The 13,006-nt window shown below is 40.8% G+C and overlaps 1 long non-coding RNA gene across 1 annotated transcript; it reads right to left on the bottom strand.

Moving 5' to 3' along the window:
- Window positions 1–7,825: 7,825 nt before the first annotated feature.
- Window positions 7,826–11,522, bottom strand: LOC147650688 (uncharacterized). Its single transcript, XR_015275972.1, has 3 exons — window positions 11,342–11,522; window positions 9,197–9,354; window positions 7,826–8,393 (listed from the first exon to the last, which is right to left on the bottom strand). It is a non-coding gene; the product is annotated as an uncharacterized LOC147650688 (long non-coding RNA).
- Window positions 11,523–13,006: the final 1,484 nt, after the last annotated feature.

Here is a 13,006-nt window from a genome sequence, read left to right as displayed (position 1 = left end):
TCATTTTGTGTAATTTGTTGTTTATGTGACTACAGTTGAATCCTGTTTGATTTCTGCCAGATGAGGATCTGGGTTTTGTGCCACTTTCATTTTGTTCTTGGCTTAAAACATGACAGGTATCTGTGATAATTGTTGCTGAGCCTTTTTTCTTCCTAGGTTTGTTACTGGAGAGCAGAAATATGTCTGCAGACTTGTGAGTGCACCTATAAATAGCGAGGAACTGTACATAAGATTGTTACTGTTGCCAACCTTGTGTTTTTATGACAAATCTTGTGATACTTTGTTTTTCCTAAAAACCACAGGTCTTGTATTTCATCAGAATCTTGGTTTTCATTAAAAAAAAAAAAAGTTTCCAGTTTGATGTTGGCACCAGCTTAGAGAAAAACATGAAAATGTTTGCAGCTTCACCATGATGGCAGAAAAAATCAAATGCATACAAGAACCCCCAAATATAGTATTTTACTTTAAAAACAACAAACAAAAAATCCCAAACCACCAAGTAAATGAAAGACCTGTGGTTTTGAGGGACAGACTCTTAATGTCTGTGTTGTGGTCTTTTACTGTAACTGTAAAAATGACTTTTGTAATACTTTTTATAAAGTGGTGGTGTATTTTTTCATTGCAGATAAGCTTCTTGCAAAATCCTTATTGAAAAAGAAAAGATGTTGCATCCTTTGGAAACACTGGTCACTTTATAAAACAAAGAGCTGCTAATAGTCCCTGAACCGATGCCTTTTTCCCTAGATCGAATTCTTGATCTGAGTCTGCATGATCCAAAGCAGAAGGGATGGAGGCTGTCAGAAAATGTGCTAAAATATTGAGCTGTTGTGGAGGGAAATGCCAGTCTTAATTCTTTCCTCTTTGCTCAGTGTACGCTGAGTTGTCCCTGCTTTTTATCAGGGTAATGTTTAAGGAAAAATATGTTCTATTTTCAGTTTTAGACCTTGGATTTCACTTTTTGAAGATTTTCTCGTGATACAACCCTCCCTTAGCCCCCAGTCTGACTCAGCAAACCAGTGTGTGTGTGTGCTGTGCTTTTACTGGAGAAGTCTCAAGTCATCACTTCCTTGAACTGCTCAGGCTCAATCTCTGTGGGTCTGGGCAGGGGATACCAGATGGGACTGCAAACTGAACTGGAGCTCTCCTCCTCTCACCGGCTCCTGTGAATTGACCATTCTGCTTTTCACAGAGAGAAAGATTAAATGTTTAAGTCTTGCATAACATAATTATTCAGCACTCCAACAAAAGGGAGAGAAATGGCATGTTGTTGTGTTTGATATTTCAGATGTAAAAATCAATTTGAAATTACTCTAGATCAGATTTAATCATCCTGAATAAGTAATAAAAGGGCAAAAAAAGTCATTGGATAAGCTTTTCACTCTGCTTTTGTTGACAATAAATGCTGTTGCAGTTATCAGGGCTGAAGAAAGATGATTACTGGATAAATGGGCAAACTTCACTTTTGAGAATTGTGCAACCAGAGGTAGGATTATAGAAGAGAAAATAAGAATTTGGTAAGTTCCAAGGCCTTTTTGCTACAAGAAACATTATTTTGGAGTTGTTACAGAGGAGGTTAGCAGAAATAATGATTTTCTGATACTTAAGGGATTGAAATTTTGCAACATTTGTTAATTTTGAAATCAAAAGATATTTTCCATTACTTGCAGTTATGTTGGTTTTATGTTGTTATACTCTAAAAAGCTTCTTTTTGGAATTATAGCAAAGTAAGGGGAGATGGTTTATTTTCTATCCCTTTTACTCCATGGATTTAATCAAATCTCATGAATTATAGTTATATTTTCAAGGCAAAGATGGGGGCTTCCTCAGTCATGCCATATTCCCTTTTCTATTGTTGCTGTGTCAAACTTCTTGGTGATGATGCTCGTCACTGACTTCCAGTGACACTCTCAAAGAGCATGCTGCTTCTCTCTGGAGATATAAAAATAGGGGAGAACATCCCAGAAACTCACCAAGTCAGTAAAAAATGTATTTTCTCATTCTGCCCTGGCAAATACCTTTCTGAGCACTACATATTTTGCTGTACAGTGTTTAAAAAACGAAACACGTACTTGGGGGAAGCGCACGATTTGTGAATCGTGTAGCAGTGGAGAAACTGGTGGCAGAATCTGGGGTGTTTTTTTCTGTGCTGATTGCTCAGGGATATATTATATTATCTAATCAAAAGTCATTACCGGTCTGTGCAGCATTAATTCATGCAGCCTTCCATACATACCCTCTGTTTGGTCCCTCAGGGCAGGATGGTTCTCTAATGGATCACATTCCCCAGATCAGCTGATAGGGCTGCATCCCTACCCTCACAGATGAGCTACCCAGGCCAGGAGTCCAAAACTGATTTTCTACACTCCCATTCCAGCTAAAGAAACAACCTTGTTTTTTCTTTGTTTGTTTAAAAGAAAATAAAAATAAATTATCCTGGTGTTCTAGCAGACACACCCGGAGTCAGCAGTTTTTGTAGAGGATGTTTTCCTCATTTCTTCCAGCACACCCGTGTTATTAGTGGAAAGACCTGATTTTACAAACTCAGGGTTTCTGTGCTGGGGTGTGTGATGGTTTCAGGAGGGCTTGGGTGTGAAGTGTGTCTGCCACAGAGCACTCACCCTGAGCTCACTGTGCCTCGGAATGTTTGCCAGGCACAAGTGTTGGAGTTCAGGGACAGGGCAAACAGAAGGAGCGTGAGGGTTGCTGCTAAGAAAATGTGGGAGTTCAGAGGTGGGGCTGATTTTGTTGATGTGTATAAAAAGAAAGAAATAAGTTAATAATTCCTCTTTTTAAGAAGGATGTTTTGAATACTGAGAAAATCGTTCTCCACAGCTGTAAGATGTATTTAAATCACCCAGCGGAAGCACTGATCTATATTCATGTAAATGTGTTTTGATGTCCTCTTAAAAGTTTAAATGGAACACCCACGTCCAGGAAGCTGCTTCTCTCATGTGGGAGCACAATTGCAATTCTTCATTAAATGTACTGATAGGACATCTTTTTCTCTTCAGAAGCACTGAACTTTGGCAATTTATGTTTATTTGAAATGAAAGAGACGAGCTTACAACTTGACACCACTTCTAAATAAGAGGAGACCTTGGTTACAAATTCATTTTAAGCCTACTTAATTTTTGATGAATTGCTCATTCCTATTGCAGATGATTAGCAGCCCTCTCTGTTCTTAAAGACAGATTTTCTTTTTACCACAGCACAGCAACTTCTTCCCCCCATATCCACAGGATAATGTTGCAGGAGGTAGAATGATAAAAATGCGTATGTTTTCTCAGATAGTGTAAACTTGTGTAATTTTCTTGTCTTGGCAGCTAGCATTAGTTAGCTAGTGTTGCAGCTCTTGTAGATCAGGGAAGTTTAAGTATTTATTCCAGTTGAGGGTCTTTAGGGGATTCTATTCATGGTGTAGATTGGGATCTTGAGCAACCTGCAGAATTTCAGTGCAGGGAAGAGCTGTGTATTAAACCGTACATGAAAGGTCAAAGGCAAACTCCTTTTTAATGAGTCCTTTTATTTATTTCTGTGTAGGTATCGGTGCTTCTATTTTAAATGGAACCAGGTTTTTCATTCACATGTGTGTATAACATTTTCTATGTAATGTTTCAGGAGAATAAAAAAGGGATTGAGACCCTTGCAGAGTAAGCTTTTTCATGAGTGAAGCTCAGAACAAAATCTACAGCACTCTGCTGTATTACCTTGGGAAAATACTGCCTCTGTAGCTTTTATCTAATGCTCAGCTTAGGCTTTACATGTAGGTCTGTTTGATTATTGCCCCTTGGAGCAGATAAGTGCATGCGATGATCTCACTCTGTTGTTACGATAATTTCTCTTTGGGGATTCTGACCTTCTTCATATTTCAGTGACATCATCCTTTCTGCAGACTGTAAATCACTGATGTTGACTCCTGACCTTGCTAATGAAACCTGCAGAAATACAGTATGGAATAATAGAATGCTGATATTGATATTGTGAGATTTGTAGCTACTTTCAGCTGCTTAAAGCTCCTTTTTAAAGGTAGTAAACTAGGATAATTATTGATAAGCTTGAATGTATAACCTTGAATAATCATTTTTTGTTCCTAACATGTCTGTTCTATGCCAACCCATATAGTATGTACATGTGTATCTTCCTCATATGTGACTTCAGTGTTTTCTTTTAATTATGTGATCTAAATACCTTTATTAATTACCCTGAAACACAACAGCAATGGGAAATACTTTTCCACAGTGACCAACTTTTAAATTGCAGAAACACTGTAAAAAATAGACATATCACTTTAGCCACAGCAAAATTACCTTTATTCATAGAAAAGGCCAATTTTGCATGAACCAAAAAAGACAATTTTCTCATTTAACACAGCAGGGTTTTAGTGGATGCAAGATTGCTTGCTTGCAAATGGTTCTTTCAAAATATCTCAGAATGGTGCCTATCAGTTTCTCTGGTAAATACCTTCATGTCAGCATCCAGGGTGTTGCAGGGGGTGCAAGATTGTGGGAGCTGCAAAGAGTGTGAAGAATTGAATATTCTTGCCATGGTTTATTGCTGGATTGGAGCAGAGAAAGCCTCTCTCCTTTGTCAGTCCTTCCATGTGTTGATTTTTGTGCATTTTATCTTTTGAGCAATCCAGGTCTTCTGTGTTGTTGGTATTAATTTTTAATGCCTTGTATAATGGCATTAAAATAACCAAATCAGAGCAGTGTTTTCACCTGTTTTGTGTGTCTGAGAGCAATTTGTGTACAGTCACTTTCACTATTTCTCCTGCCTGTTCAGACAGTTTCCTGTAACGTTTGTGTGGCTTTTCACATGCAAAAGGAAGAGAAAACAGTTCCTAAGAAGATAGGATTGCAAAGTACACACACTAGATAGTTTGGGAACTACTTGGAAGGATGCAGAAATTACTTTTACTGGTTTTTATTTTATTTTAGGCTGGCACATGTCCTTTTTGACTTGTTAATGTGGTCTGTGTCCTGTCCTAAACTAAAGGGCAAATGGACAAAAATTGGAGCTGCTTAGCAGTAGCTGTCAATGTTTACAGTGATGTGCAAATACAATTTCTGTGAAGCTCCTATCCCAGGGATGCGTTTGCACAGGAAAAGCATAATTTCATAAGCCCCACATTTGTAATTGCTAATCACAATTTTAATAACTACATCTCCCCTTTGAGTCATGTGTCAGCTCCAGGTCCCCAGTGGTAAAAGTGGTAAATGTTTAAAAGAACTTGACTGGATTATCAAATCCAAGTGAAAGAGATAAAGTTTGGTCCTTCCCTTTCCCTTCCCTCCATCTTTTCCTCCTTGCCCATTCTCCTTTATTCCTTGTTTCCTTGGGAAGCTCCATAGCTGTAGAATGTAAGTCAGAAGACCAGCAAGATTGCATGTACCAGTGTACCCTGTATTGATTTCTTTTCAGTACTCTCCCCAAGGTAAAACTAACCTGAAACCATCATTCTGCCATTTTTATTTTTAATGTCATTCTTTCTGTTTGTTGTTCCTGCTCTGTGGGATATATTGCCAGTTTTAACTTCTTTTAATGTTTTTAAGGAAATACTGATAACAGCCTATCTTTCTCTAAAAAGCCTGAAAGGAAAGAAGCAGTGATTTTATTTTTTTTTTCTCATAAGTCAACATTTCCATTCAGAATTACATTTTACCTCATAGATATATTTAAGATGATCTGGAAAGTTTGTCTTTGTTTTCTTTGTATTCAGAATTACATGCTGTAGACGGTGAGTCCAGGGCCTCCTAGAGCTGCAATCAGAAGGCAAATGGGAGAGAAATATTCTGAAAAAGGAACCAGACTGGAGTGTGTTGTGTTCTTTATGTACTTCCCAGCTGGTTTTGCTTCTAACGTTCAGTATTCCTCGTGGGACACTGATGCAAATCTGCACTCACGGTTTTTTCCCCCTCTTTGTGTACAACACACAAGACCCTAAAGTAAAGCAGTGATTTGCAATATTAGGAAATGAGGCTCGGTGTCCCTGTCCCCAGTGTGAACGTGCACATTTAAATATGAATGCAAGTGGGCCAGAACCCCCTTGAAGCCTGGAGTTGATGCACAGACTGCCTGTTCTTTCCGGTTTAAGTACTGTACTTTTTTTTTTCCCTTTGCTGAACAACAGCTACCATATGGGCTGAGCTTCAGCCAGTCAACTGCTAATTTACAAACACTCTTTTGACTGTAAATTGAATGGAAAAGGATGTCAGTTATCGCTTTCCTCCCGTGGCCACACCACAAGAGCACCTGCAGTAAAAAACTGGCATTCATGCTCTGAAAGGCACCACATGCTGCTATTGTGAGCTGAACAGGATCTAACCTTGGCTTTGCTTACCCTGCTCCTATCGCAGCGAGGAGATGGCAGAGATAAGAGCCTCACTTCTGAATGTGAATTCGCTCAGAGACACGTCCCAGCACTTATCCACCCTATTTTGCTTCCACTAAAGGAAGTAAAAATCTACTTAGGAAGATGGCTATCTGTGCTATCCTTCAGAGAGGAGTCTTTGACTTGGGCACGTGTTTACCATATTGATTTTAAAGTTTCTTGTGTAATTATAAATGCTCTCTGGAAGCTCCTCACTGACCAGTTCAGCTCACTCACAGGATTACCTGGTCTCCAGCCTGAATGCCAGAACAAAGCTACTCAGGTTTCTCACCTGAGCAGAGATGCTGTGGAACAGGACCATCCCTCTATGCCCAGGGCACACTGGAACCATGAACAACACGAATATGTGCAAGGAGAATTGGGGCAGGGGGAAAGTGCTGGTGTCTGGAACTGGGCAGTCCCTTACAAGGGACAGCTGCTGGGCCAGGAGGGGTCCCTGTGTCAGGACATGTGTCCTGACATGAAATGTGGCAGCTGAGCTGGGAGCAGGACAAGGCTGCAGCTGCTGCTGGCAAGGGCCTGCCAGCCCTGGGGTGCCAGGAGGGCCAGGGAACGCCCATCATCTGCTGTGTCCATTAACTCTTCTCCTCCTAGACAGGTAAATGTCATTACTGAACCAGCCCAAATGGTTATTCACTCTGTGATTTCAAATTATTGGGAAGAATAGGCAGTTTAATAATTCAAGTATTTCCTTACATCTGCTGGAGCCTACAGCTGCATGACTGGCTAAAGAATTAGTGTTTCTGTTGAGTTCCCCAGTGAATGATGCATTATGTATCTGTCTTAGAGCTTTTGCTCAAAGAATCCTTAAAAGTTCAGCACCTACAAAGATAAACCCCACTCCTGAGTCACTAAGGATAGTCATTAGGTCAAGGCTCAGTGTACTGAAAGAAGTAGTACAGTGCTAAAGAATTTATGGGGTAACCAAATAACATTCACAATGTTAATTTACAATTACTGGTTATGACTTAAAACTGTACTTTTGGAGGTTGGAGGCCTTGAGCGTTTCTGCCAATGTTAAAACCCACAATACTTGAACACAACCAAATAATTCTAGCATTAAGCTAGCTTTGTGATTCTGGTAATTATCTGGCAGCATATAACACAAAAGAGGTCATGTATTTTTATATATCATGATGTGTAGTTGTCCTTCTCCCCAGAAGTAAGTAGGTGAAAGATGCTACTGCTGTTTGAATAATCTCAAAACCAAGATGCAGATGTTCAAAAGTTGTTTTTAGAACATGCTCTGTATCTTTAGAGGGTTTTAAAATGCTTTCTTTCGAGATAGTAAATGACACCTTATATAATGAATACCATCAAATGTTTCATCCTTGGTTCCTCCCCTAGCTCTGGGCCACCTTTTAGCATTCATGCATATTATGACTACTTTAACATTATAATATGTTTATTAAGCTTAAATTAAATGTCATTTTTGCTGTTTTTTGGATACCCATTGGTGCCCTTTTTTCCTACCATCTGTGCAGTGCTGCAAATTAACAGCCCACATTTCCATTACCTGTAGCATTTATGAATGTTTAGCCTTCACTCTTTGTTTCAGATCAGAATAATTTTGTAGATAAATCAGGCATATGTATAATATTTGTTAATTTTTAATAGAACCTGTAGGGTTTTTTGTGTGATTCAAAAAAAGACTGGGGAGATGCTGTATCATAGCTGGCAACTGGAAATCCTGTAGCTGTTTCACAGTCAAAGTTCCATCTTGTCTCTTGCCTTGATGAGCTTGTTTTTCACAACTTTCCTAGATTCTTAAAAAGTAAATATGAGATGTCTTCTAGGAAGGCAAGTCCAGGGGTGGGAGAGGTACATGAATTTTAAGCAGCGTGTCTGCTTTTCAGCATTTCCTTTCTGACAGTCTCCCCATGGGAATCTCCAAAATGTCTTGACAAAATTCCCACTGATTTTTCTTTGCTTTCCGTGTCTGAGTGGAACTCCTGGTGAATTGTTGCAAAGTTGTCTTCAGGGTTCACCTACATGGTAAACACTGTTGGGGAATGGAGAAAGGGGATGAAATAGCTGGACATCAGAGCAGGAAACACTGGGGAAAAGAGGTACAGGAATGTGCAGAGGCAAATGAGGGCAGGAGAGTGTGAAAAAAAGTCAGTGTGGGTAAAATGCATGGTCTGTCCTCCGTCACCCACAGTCCTGGGCTCATACCCAGAGAATCAGAGAGTGGTTGTGGCTGGAAGGAACCTCTGGATGTGACCTTGTCCAACCCCCTGCTCAGGCAGGTCACCTGGAGCAGGCTGCCCGTGGCAGGACCATCCACACTCAGGTTTTGAATCCCTGCAAGGATATCTCCAAAGCAGCTCCAAAATCCTTCAGAAGGGAGATTTCTCCAGAGAGGTTTTGTAAGACCTGCTGGACCACAGAAAGTCCTGGATGTATATCTTAACTGAGGGATGGAAGGGGGCAGAATTTCTAAATAAATATAGCAAAGAATGCATGTAGGGAAGAAAGTGAGGAAAGCAGGTGCAGACATCTGTTAGGTCTGGTTGTACCTTCAAATAAGTTTATCCTGTTAACAGGAATTCTCAGACCTTGGAAAGTGTCTGAAACACACAGTTGAATTCAGAAATTCTTGTATCTGCTGCAATCAGAGGTGGGAAGCATGATATTTGTTTCTTAAATGTGCTGTAGAAACAATATTAGGAGAGATGACAACTATCCCTCTCCAGTGTCTTTTGATAAGGTCAGCACGAGCTTATTCTGAATTTGCTTCTGCTGAGGAGTATTTTGGAGTTCTCAAAATTTGGGTTTTATGTGTCATGTGTAGCCATCACTCACCTTAAGTCAAGCAGCTGCTTTTATATCCTGTTTTTCTGTCTCTTGCTAGCTCTGTGCCTGGTATGGGACATCTTGCTGCAATCCTTCTGCTTTGGATGTGCCAGTTATGTAAACAGAGAGTGGGGATAGGTGTAGCTTCCTCTGGACTGAAAGTGGTGCTGGCAGCAGAGAAAGAGTTGGGCTGAAGTAACTTCTTTACATTAGAATAAAAATCTGAAAATAAAAGTCTGAACTGCATCTAGAGGTAAGCTGACTGTTTCTTTCAAACTCTAAGGTATGGATCTTTCTTCCCTCCCCAGAATTCAAGAAAATATGATTTGTCTTTGAAAATGGATGGTTTGAGGTTTTTTTTAAAGCAAATATTTTTAAATGGGTGGTTTCTTTGGTATGCTGAAAGAAAACAAATACATTCAAAAGGCCTGAGGATTTAATCCCAAGGAAGTGCTAAAGAAAAGCCAGACAAATTCCTGTGCTGACTCCAGGAGCCCTTGGAGTGGCAGGTTCAGCGCTGTTTGCTCAGTGACACCGAGGCATCACAAGGCTCTTTAGGCTTTTTGCAGGGCTGTTTCGTGGAGCCAGAGCAGAGCCTGACTGAGCTGAAAGTCAAGAGAACCCCCTGATTCAGGCTCTGCTGCCACGGGAGGAGGGGAAAAGCCAAGCCTCTGACAAGTTACACCTACGCCAGCAATTCCCACAAGGCTTTGCTTTTGCTCCTGCTCGCTCTCAGGGAGGCTTTTCCTGCCTTTCAGTCGTCAGCCCCTGAACATTTTCCTCTCTGGCCTCTCCAAAACACCCCCAGCTACCCCAGGGAATTCTAGCAAGTAAGTGAGCAGCCTGCAAGGGCCCCTTGCCAGGCAAATCCTCTGGCATTTTAACCAGATGTTACCTACATCTCACTGCACACAAGGATGTGGTTCTCTGTTTGTTTGCCTTTTTTGGTTTTTTTTTTTAAGTGTAAAATACAGAAGTGGAAGGAACACTAAACAATTAATGAAATAATTTGTATTTAGTCTCTGCTTTTGTACTGTGCAACTCAGGAGTTGTCTTTAACTTAATGCTTTAAATAAGCTTATATAGCTTTTCTTACAAAACAGAGAGCTAGCCTTGGAAAGAATAAAATAGGTGGAATGGATATGGTGGCATAGGAGGCTCTAAATTTCCATGTTTCCTAATGTGACATCATTGTTTCCTCAAATCTCTTCACTTTGTGTTTGCAGTATTTCTCCTGACTGCTGAGAAGAAAAGTTTCCAAGGGCTCAAGGTTTTTTTCAGCAGCACCCAGAAGTCTGGCACCTTACCCTAGCCTTGTAAGTCTGCAAAACTGGCCTGGAAATTAAATGGAAACAGACTCTCTCTTGGGAGTCCAGCTCCCTCCTACTCCTGATTGGTCCAGAAACACTGTGAGAACAGACAGATTTTCTAGCAGTATCCTGGCACTTTCTTACCCGTCCCTGGCCAAAACCTGAAAGTGTTTAAAAAAAAAAAAAAAAAAAAAAAATATATATATATATATATACACACACACACATATATATATATGTATAGGAAACAGGAGGAGAGGAAAGAACTATATATTTTTAAAGCACAAATCTCATCTGAGTTTTGAGAAGAGAGTTTTGGGTCAATTATTTTGTCTGACTGGTTCATCTACCCCCTCTCCTAATCCCTGTGTTTACTGCAGAGTTTTGTGGTTTCCTTCCTCTGGTCCCCTTGGTTATCTGCATTGGCACAGAGCCCAGGTTCTGCTTCCCTTCCTCCCTGCACACCTTCGTGTCCCCAGCCACTGGATCCTGCAAAGGCAAGTCTTAATTCCTCACACTTCATTTTTTGTCATTTGCAGCTTCTCAGGGGTGCCCTTTGCAGGCTGCTGTGCTCAGACCTCTGCTTTGCCTTCAGCTTGGCCTGTGGTTTTTGGTTTCCTCCCTTTTTTGTTGTTGTTTTTTGCTTTTATGGCTGCTCTCAAGTGCTCAAAGAGCTGCTGACAGCCCATGGAAAACTCAGCAAACATTCCATACAGACCACTTGCTTTACCATCCTTTCCTGTACCACGTTCATTTTTACTGGGGATGGCTGAGAAACCAGGACTTTTGGGCTTTGGCTGATCTGCTTGTGCTGCTTTCAGACAACATGCAGGTCTGGACCTACCTGCTCTTGCTGGATTTCTGCTGCATCTCGCCCAGCCTTTTAGTTGGATGACTGCTTCCATTGGTTCCTCACCAGGAACTTGCTATTCAATCAGCTGTACAAGCCAAACCCAACTGCTTCCAGCTTTCCCTGGTTCTCTTTCTCACCCCAGGTTATCTAGACAGCTAATCCCTGTCTTTAAGTTCAGCTGCTTCGTTTTTATGGTTCCCACTGGCTATTTGTTTCTTTTATCCCTTGTTTTGAGAGGTCTGGCAGCAAAGCCTCAGATGTTTCAGCACTCAGATGATTGAGGATTTTGCCTGGTAGGTAAACAATGATTTTGTAGGGAGGTGAGGGGCATCTTCTTACATGAGCATTGCTTGGTACTTGCCCAGCTCCTCGGTCAGTGCTGCACCACCTCTAGGTAGTGTTAAGCACTTTACTGCAAACCACAGTTAAAGGCATTTTGCAGTTCAGAAAAAGGTGACCTAAAAAGTTGCCCCTGCCCTATGTCAGGCTGCCTTGTGTGACAAGCCAGAAGAGGGGGCTTCTTTCCTTCTTCAGGAGTTTCAGAACTCATCTTTCATTAGGAAGTTTTGCTAAGTTCTCTTTAGCTGCAGTTGTCACAAGCAGCTCAGTGTGGCCTCAGGCAAAGACAGCATGTGAACAGCAGAGCCAACTTTTCAAATCCTTCCAAATACTCTGGGAGGTCATTTTCAAGAGCTTGCTCAGCATCTGTGTTGAGTAGGGTGAGGTCAGCAATCTCGAAGTTTTGGAAATCTTGCCCCTGATTTCTTGGAACCACACCAGGTGCAGGTACTTGTGGATGCCTGATTTGGCCACACAGCTGTGGATCCCTGAGGTACCTTGCTTTAAGGTGCAGAGATGTCCCTTTATGTCATTTCCATGTTAACACAAAAATAGCCTGAAGCACAAGAAGCCAATGCAAAGGTGCACTGGCAATGATTTCAGAAGTAATTTTCAAAATGAGGAGTACTTTCTTTGAAAGCCAGTGCATCCTTTAGATACCAAACTCAGTACCAGGTGGCTGCCTCTGCATTTCTTTCTACCTCACAATATCTTCTTCATGCACTAGAACTCTGCTCTTCAGAGCTTTACAGCAATGGTAGAACTTCCTTGATTTCATCATTAATTACTGTTGCATTTTATTTTGAAAATGTTTTCTGTATGTGCCCCCATCTCTCAGATTTTATTCCAAAACAGTTTTAAGGATTGCAACCCCTGCAGGAGTCCCTACAAATTCTGTGACTGGATCTCATGACAACATCTTCTTCAATGTTGTTGATTAATCTTTGTGCTCTTGAAGGTTAGGAAGTTTGCACAAATAAGAAAGGCCTCTCTATTACTCAATAACCAGCCCAACTTACATCCTGACACTTCAGTGGAAAATCTGACTCTTGTGGGCCAAAAGAATCTAACCGTGTTACCAAGGGCGTTATGCAAGAATAAATGAAGTTTCATTTTCTTCAGACTATTCAACTCTCTGCATAATTCACATAGTATTTTAATTATCTTTTGAAGAGTCCTTACTTTCTGAAAGGTCAGAAGTAGCCTAAAAATAGTTACTATCTGATGGCTGCTTTGCTGGATATGAGCCTTGATTCCCAGTGGACAAGATTTTCACGTCATAAACCCAGAGTTATCCTGGCAGTAATTAGCATCCTC

The sequence above is a fragment of the Cyanistes caeruleus genome, chromosome 13 (assembly GCF_971803275.1).
Source record: "Cyanistes caeruleus chromosome 13, bCyaCae1.hap1.1, whole genome shotgun sequence".
Classification (NCBI taxonomy): Eukaryota; Metazoa; Chordata; class Aves; order Passeriformes; family Paridae; genus Cyanistes; species Cyanistes caeruleus.
Note: the sequence above shows the minus strand (reverse complement) of the source record. Positions and strands in the feature narration are given on the sequence as shown.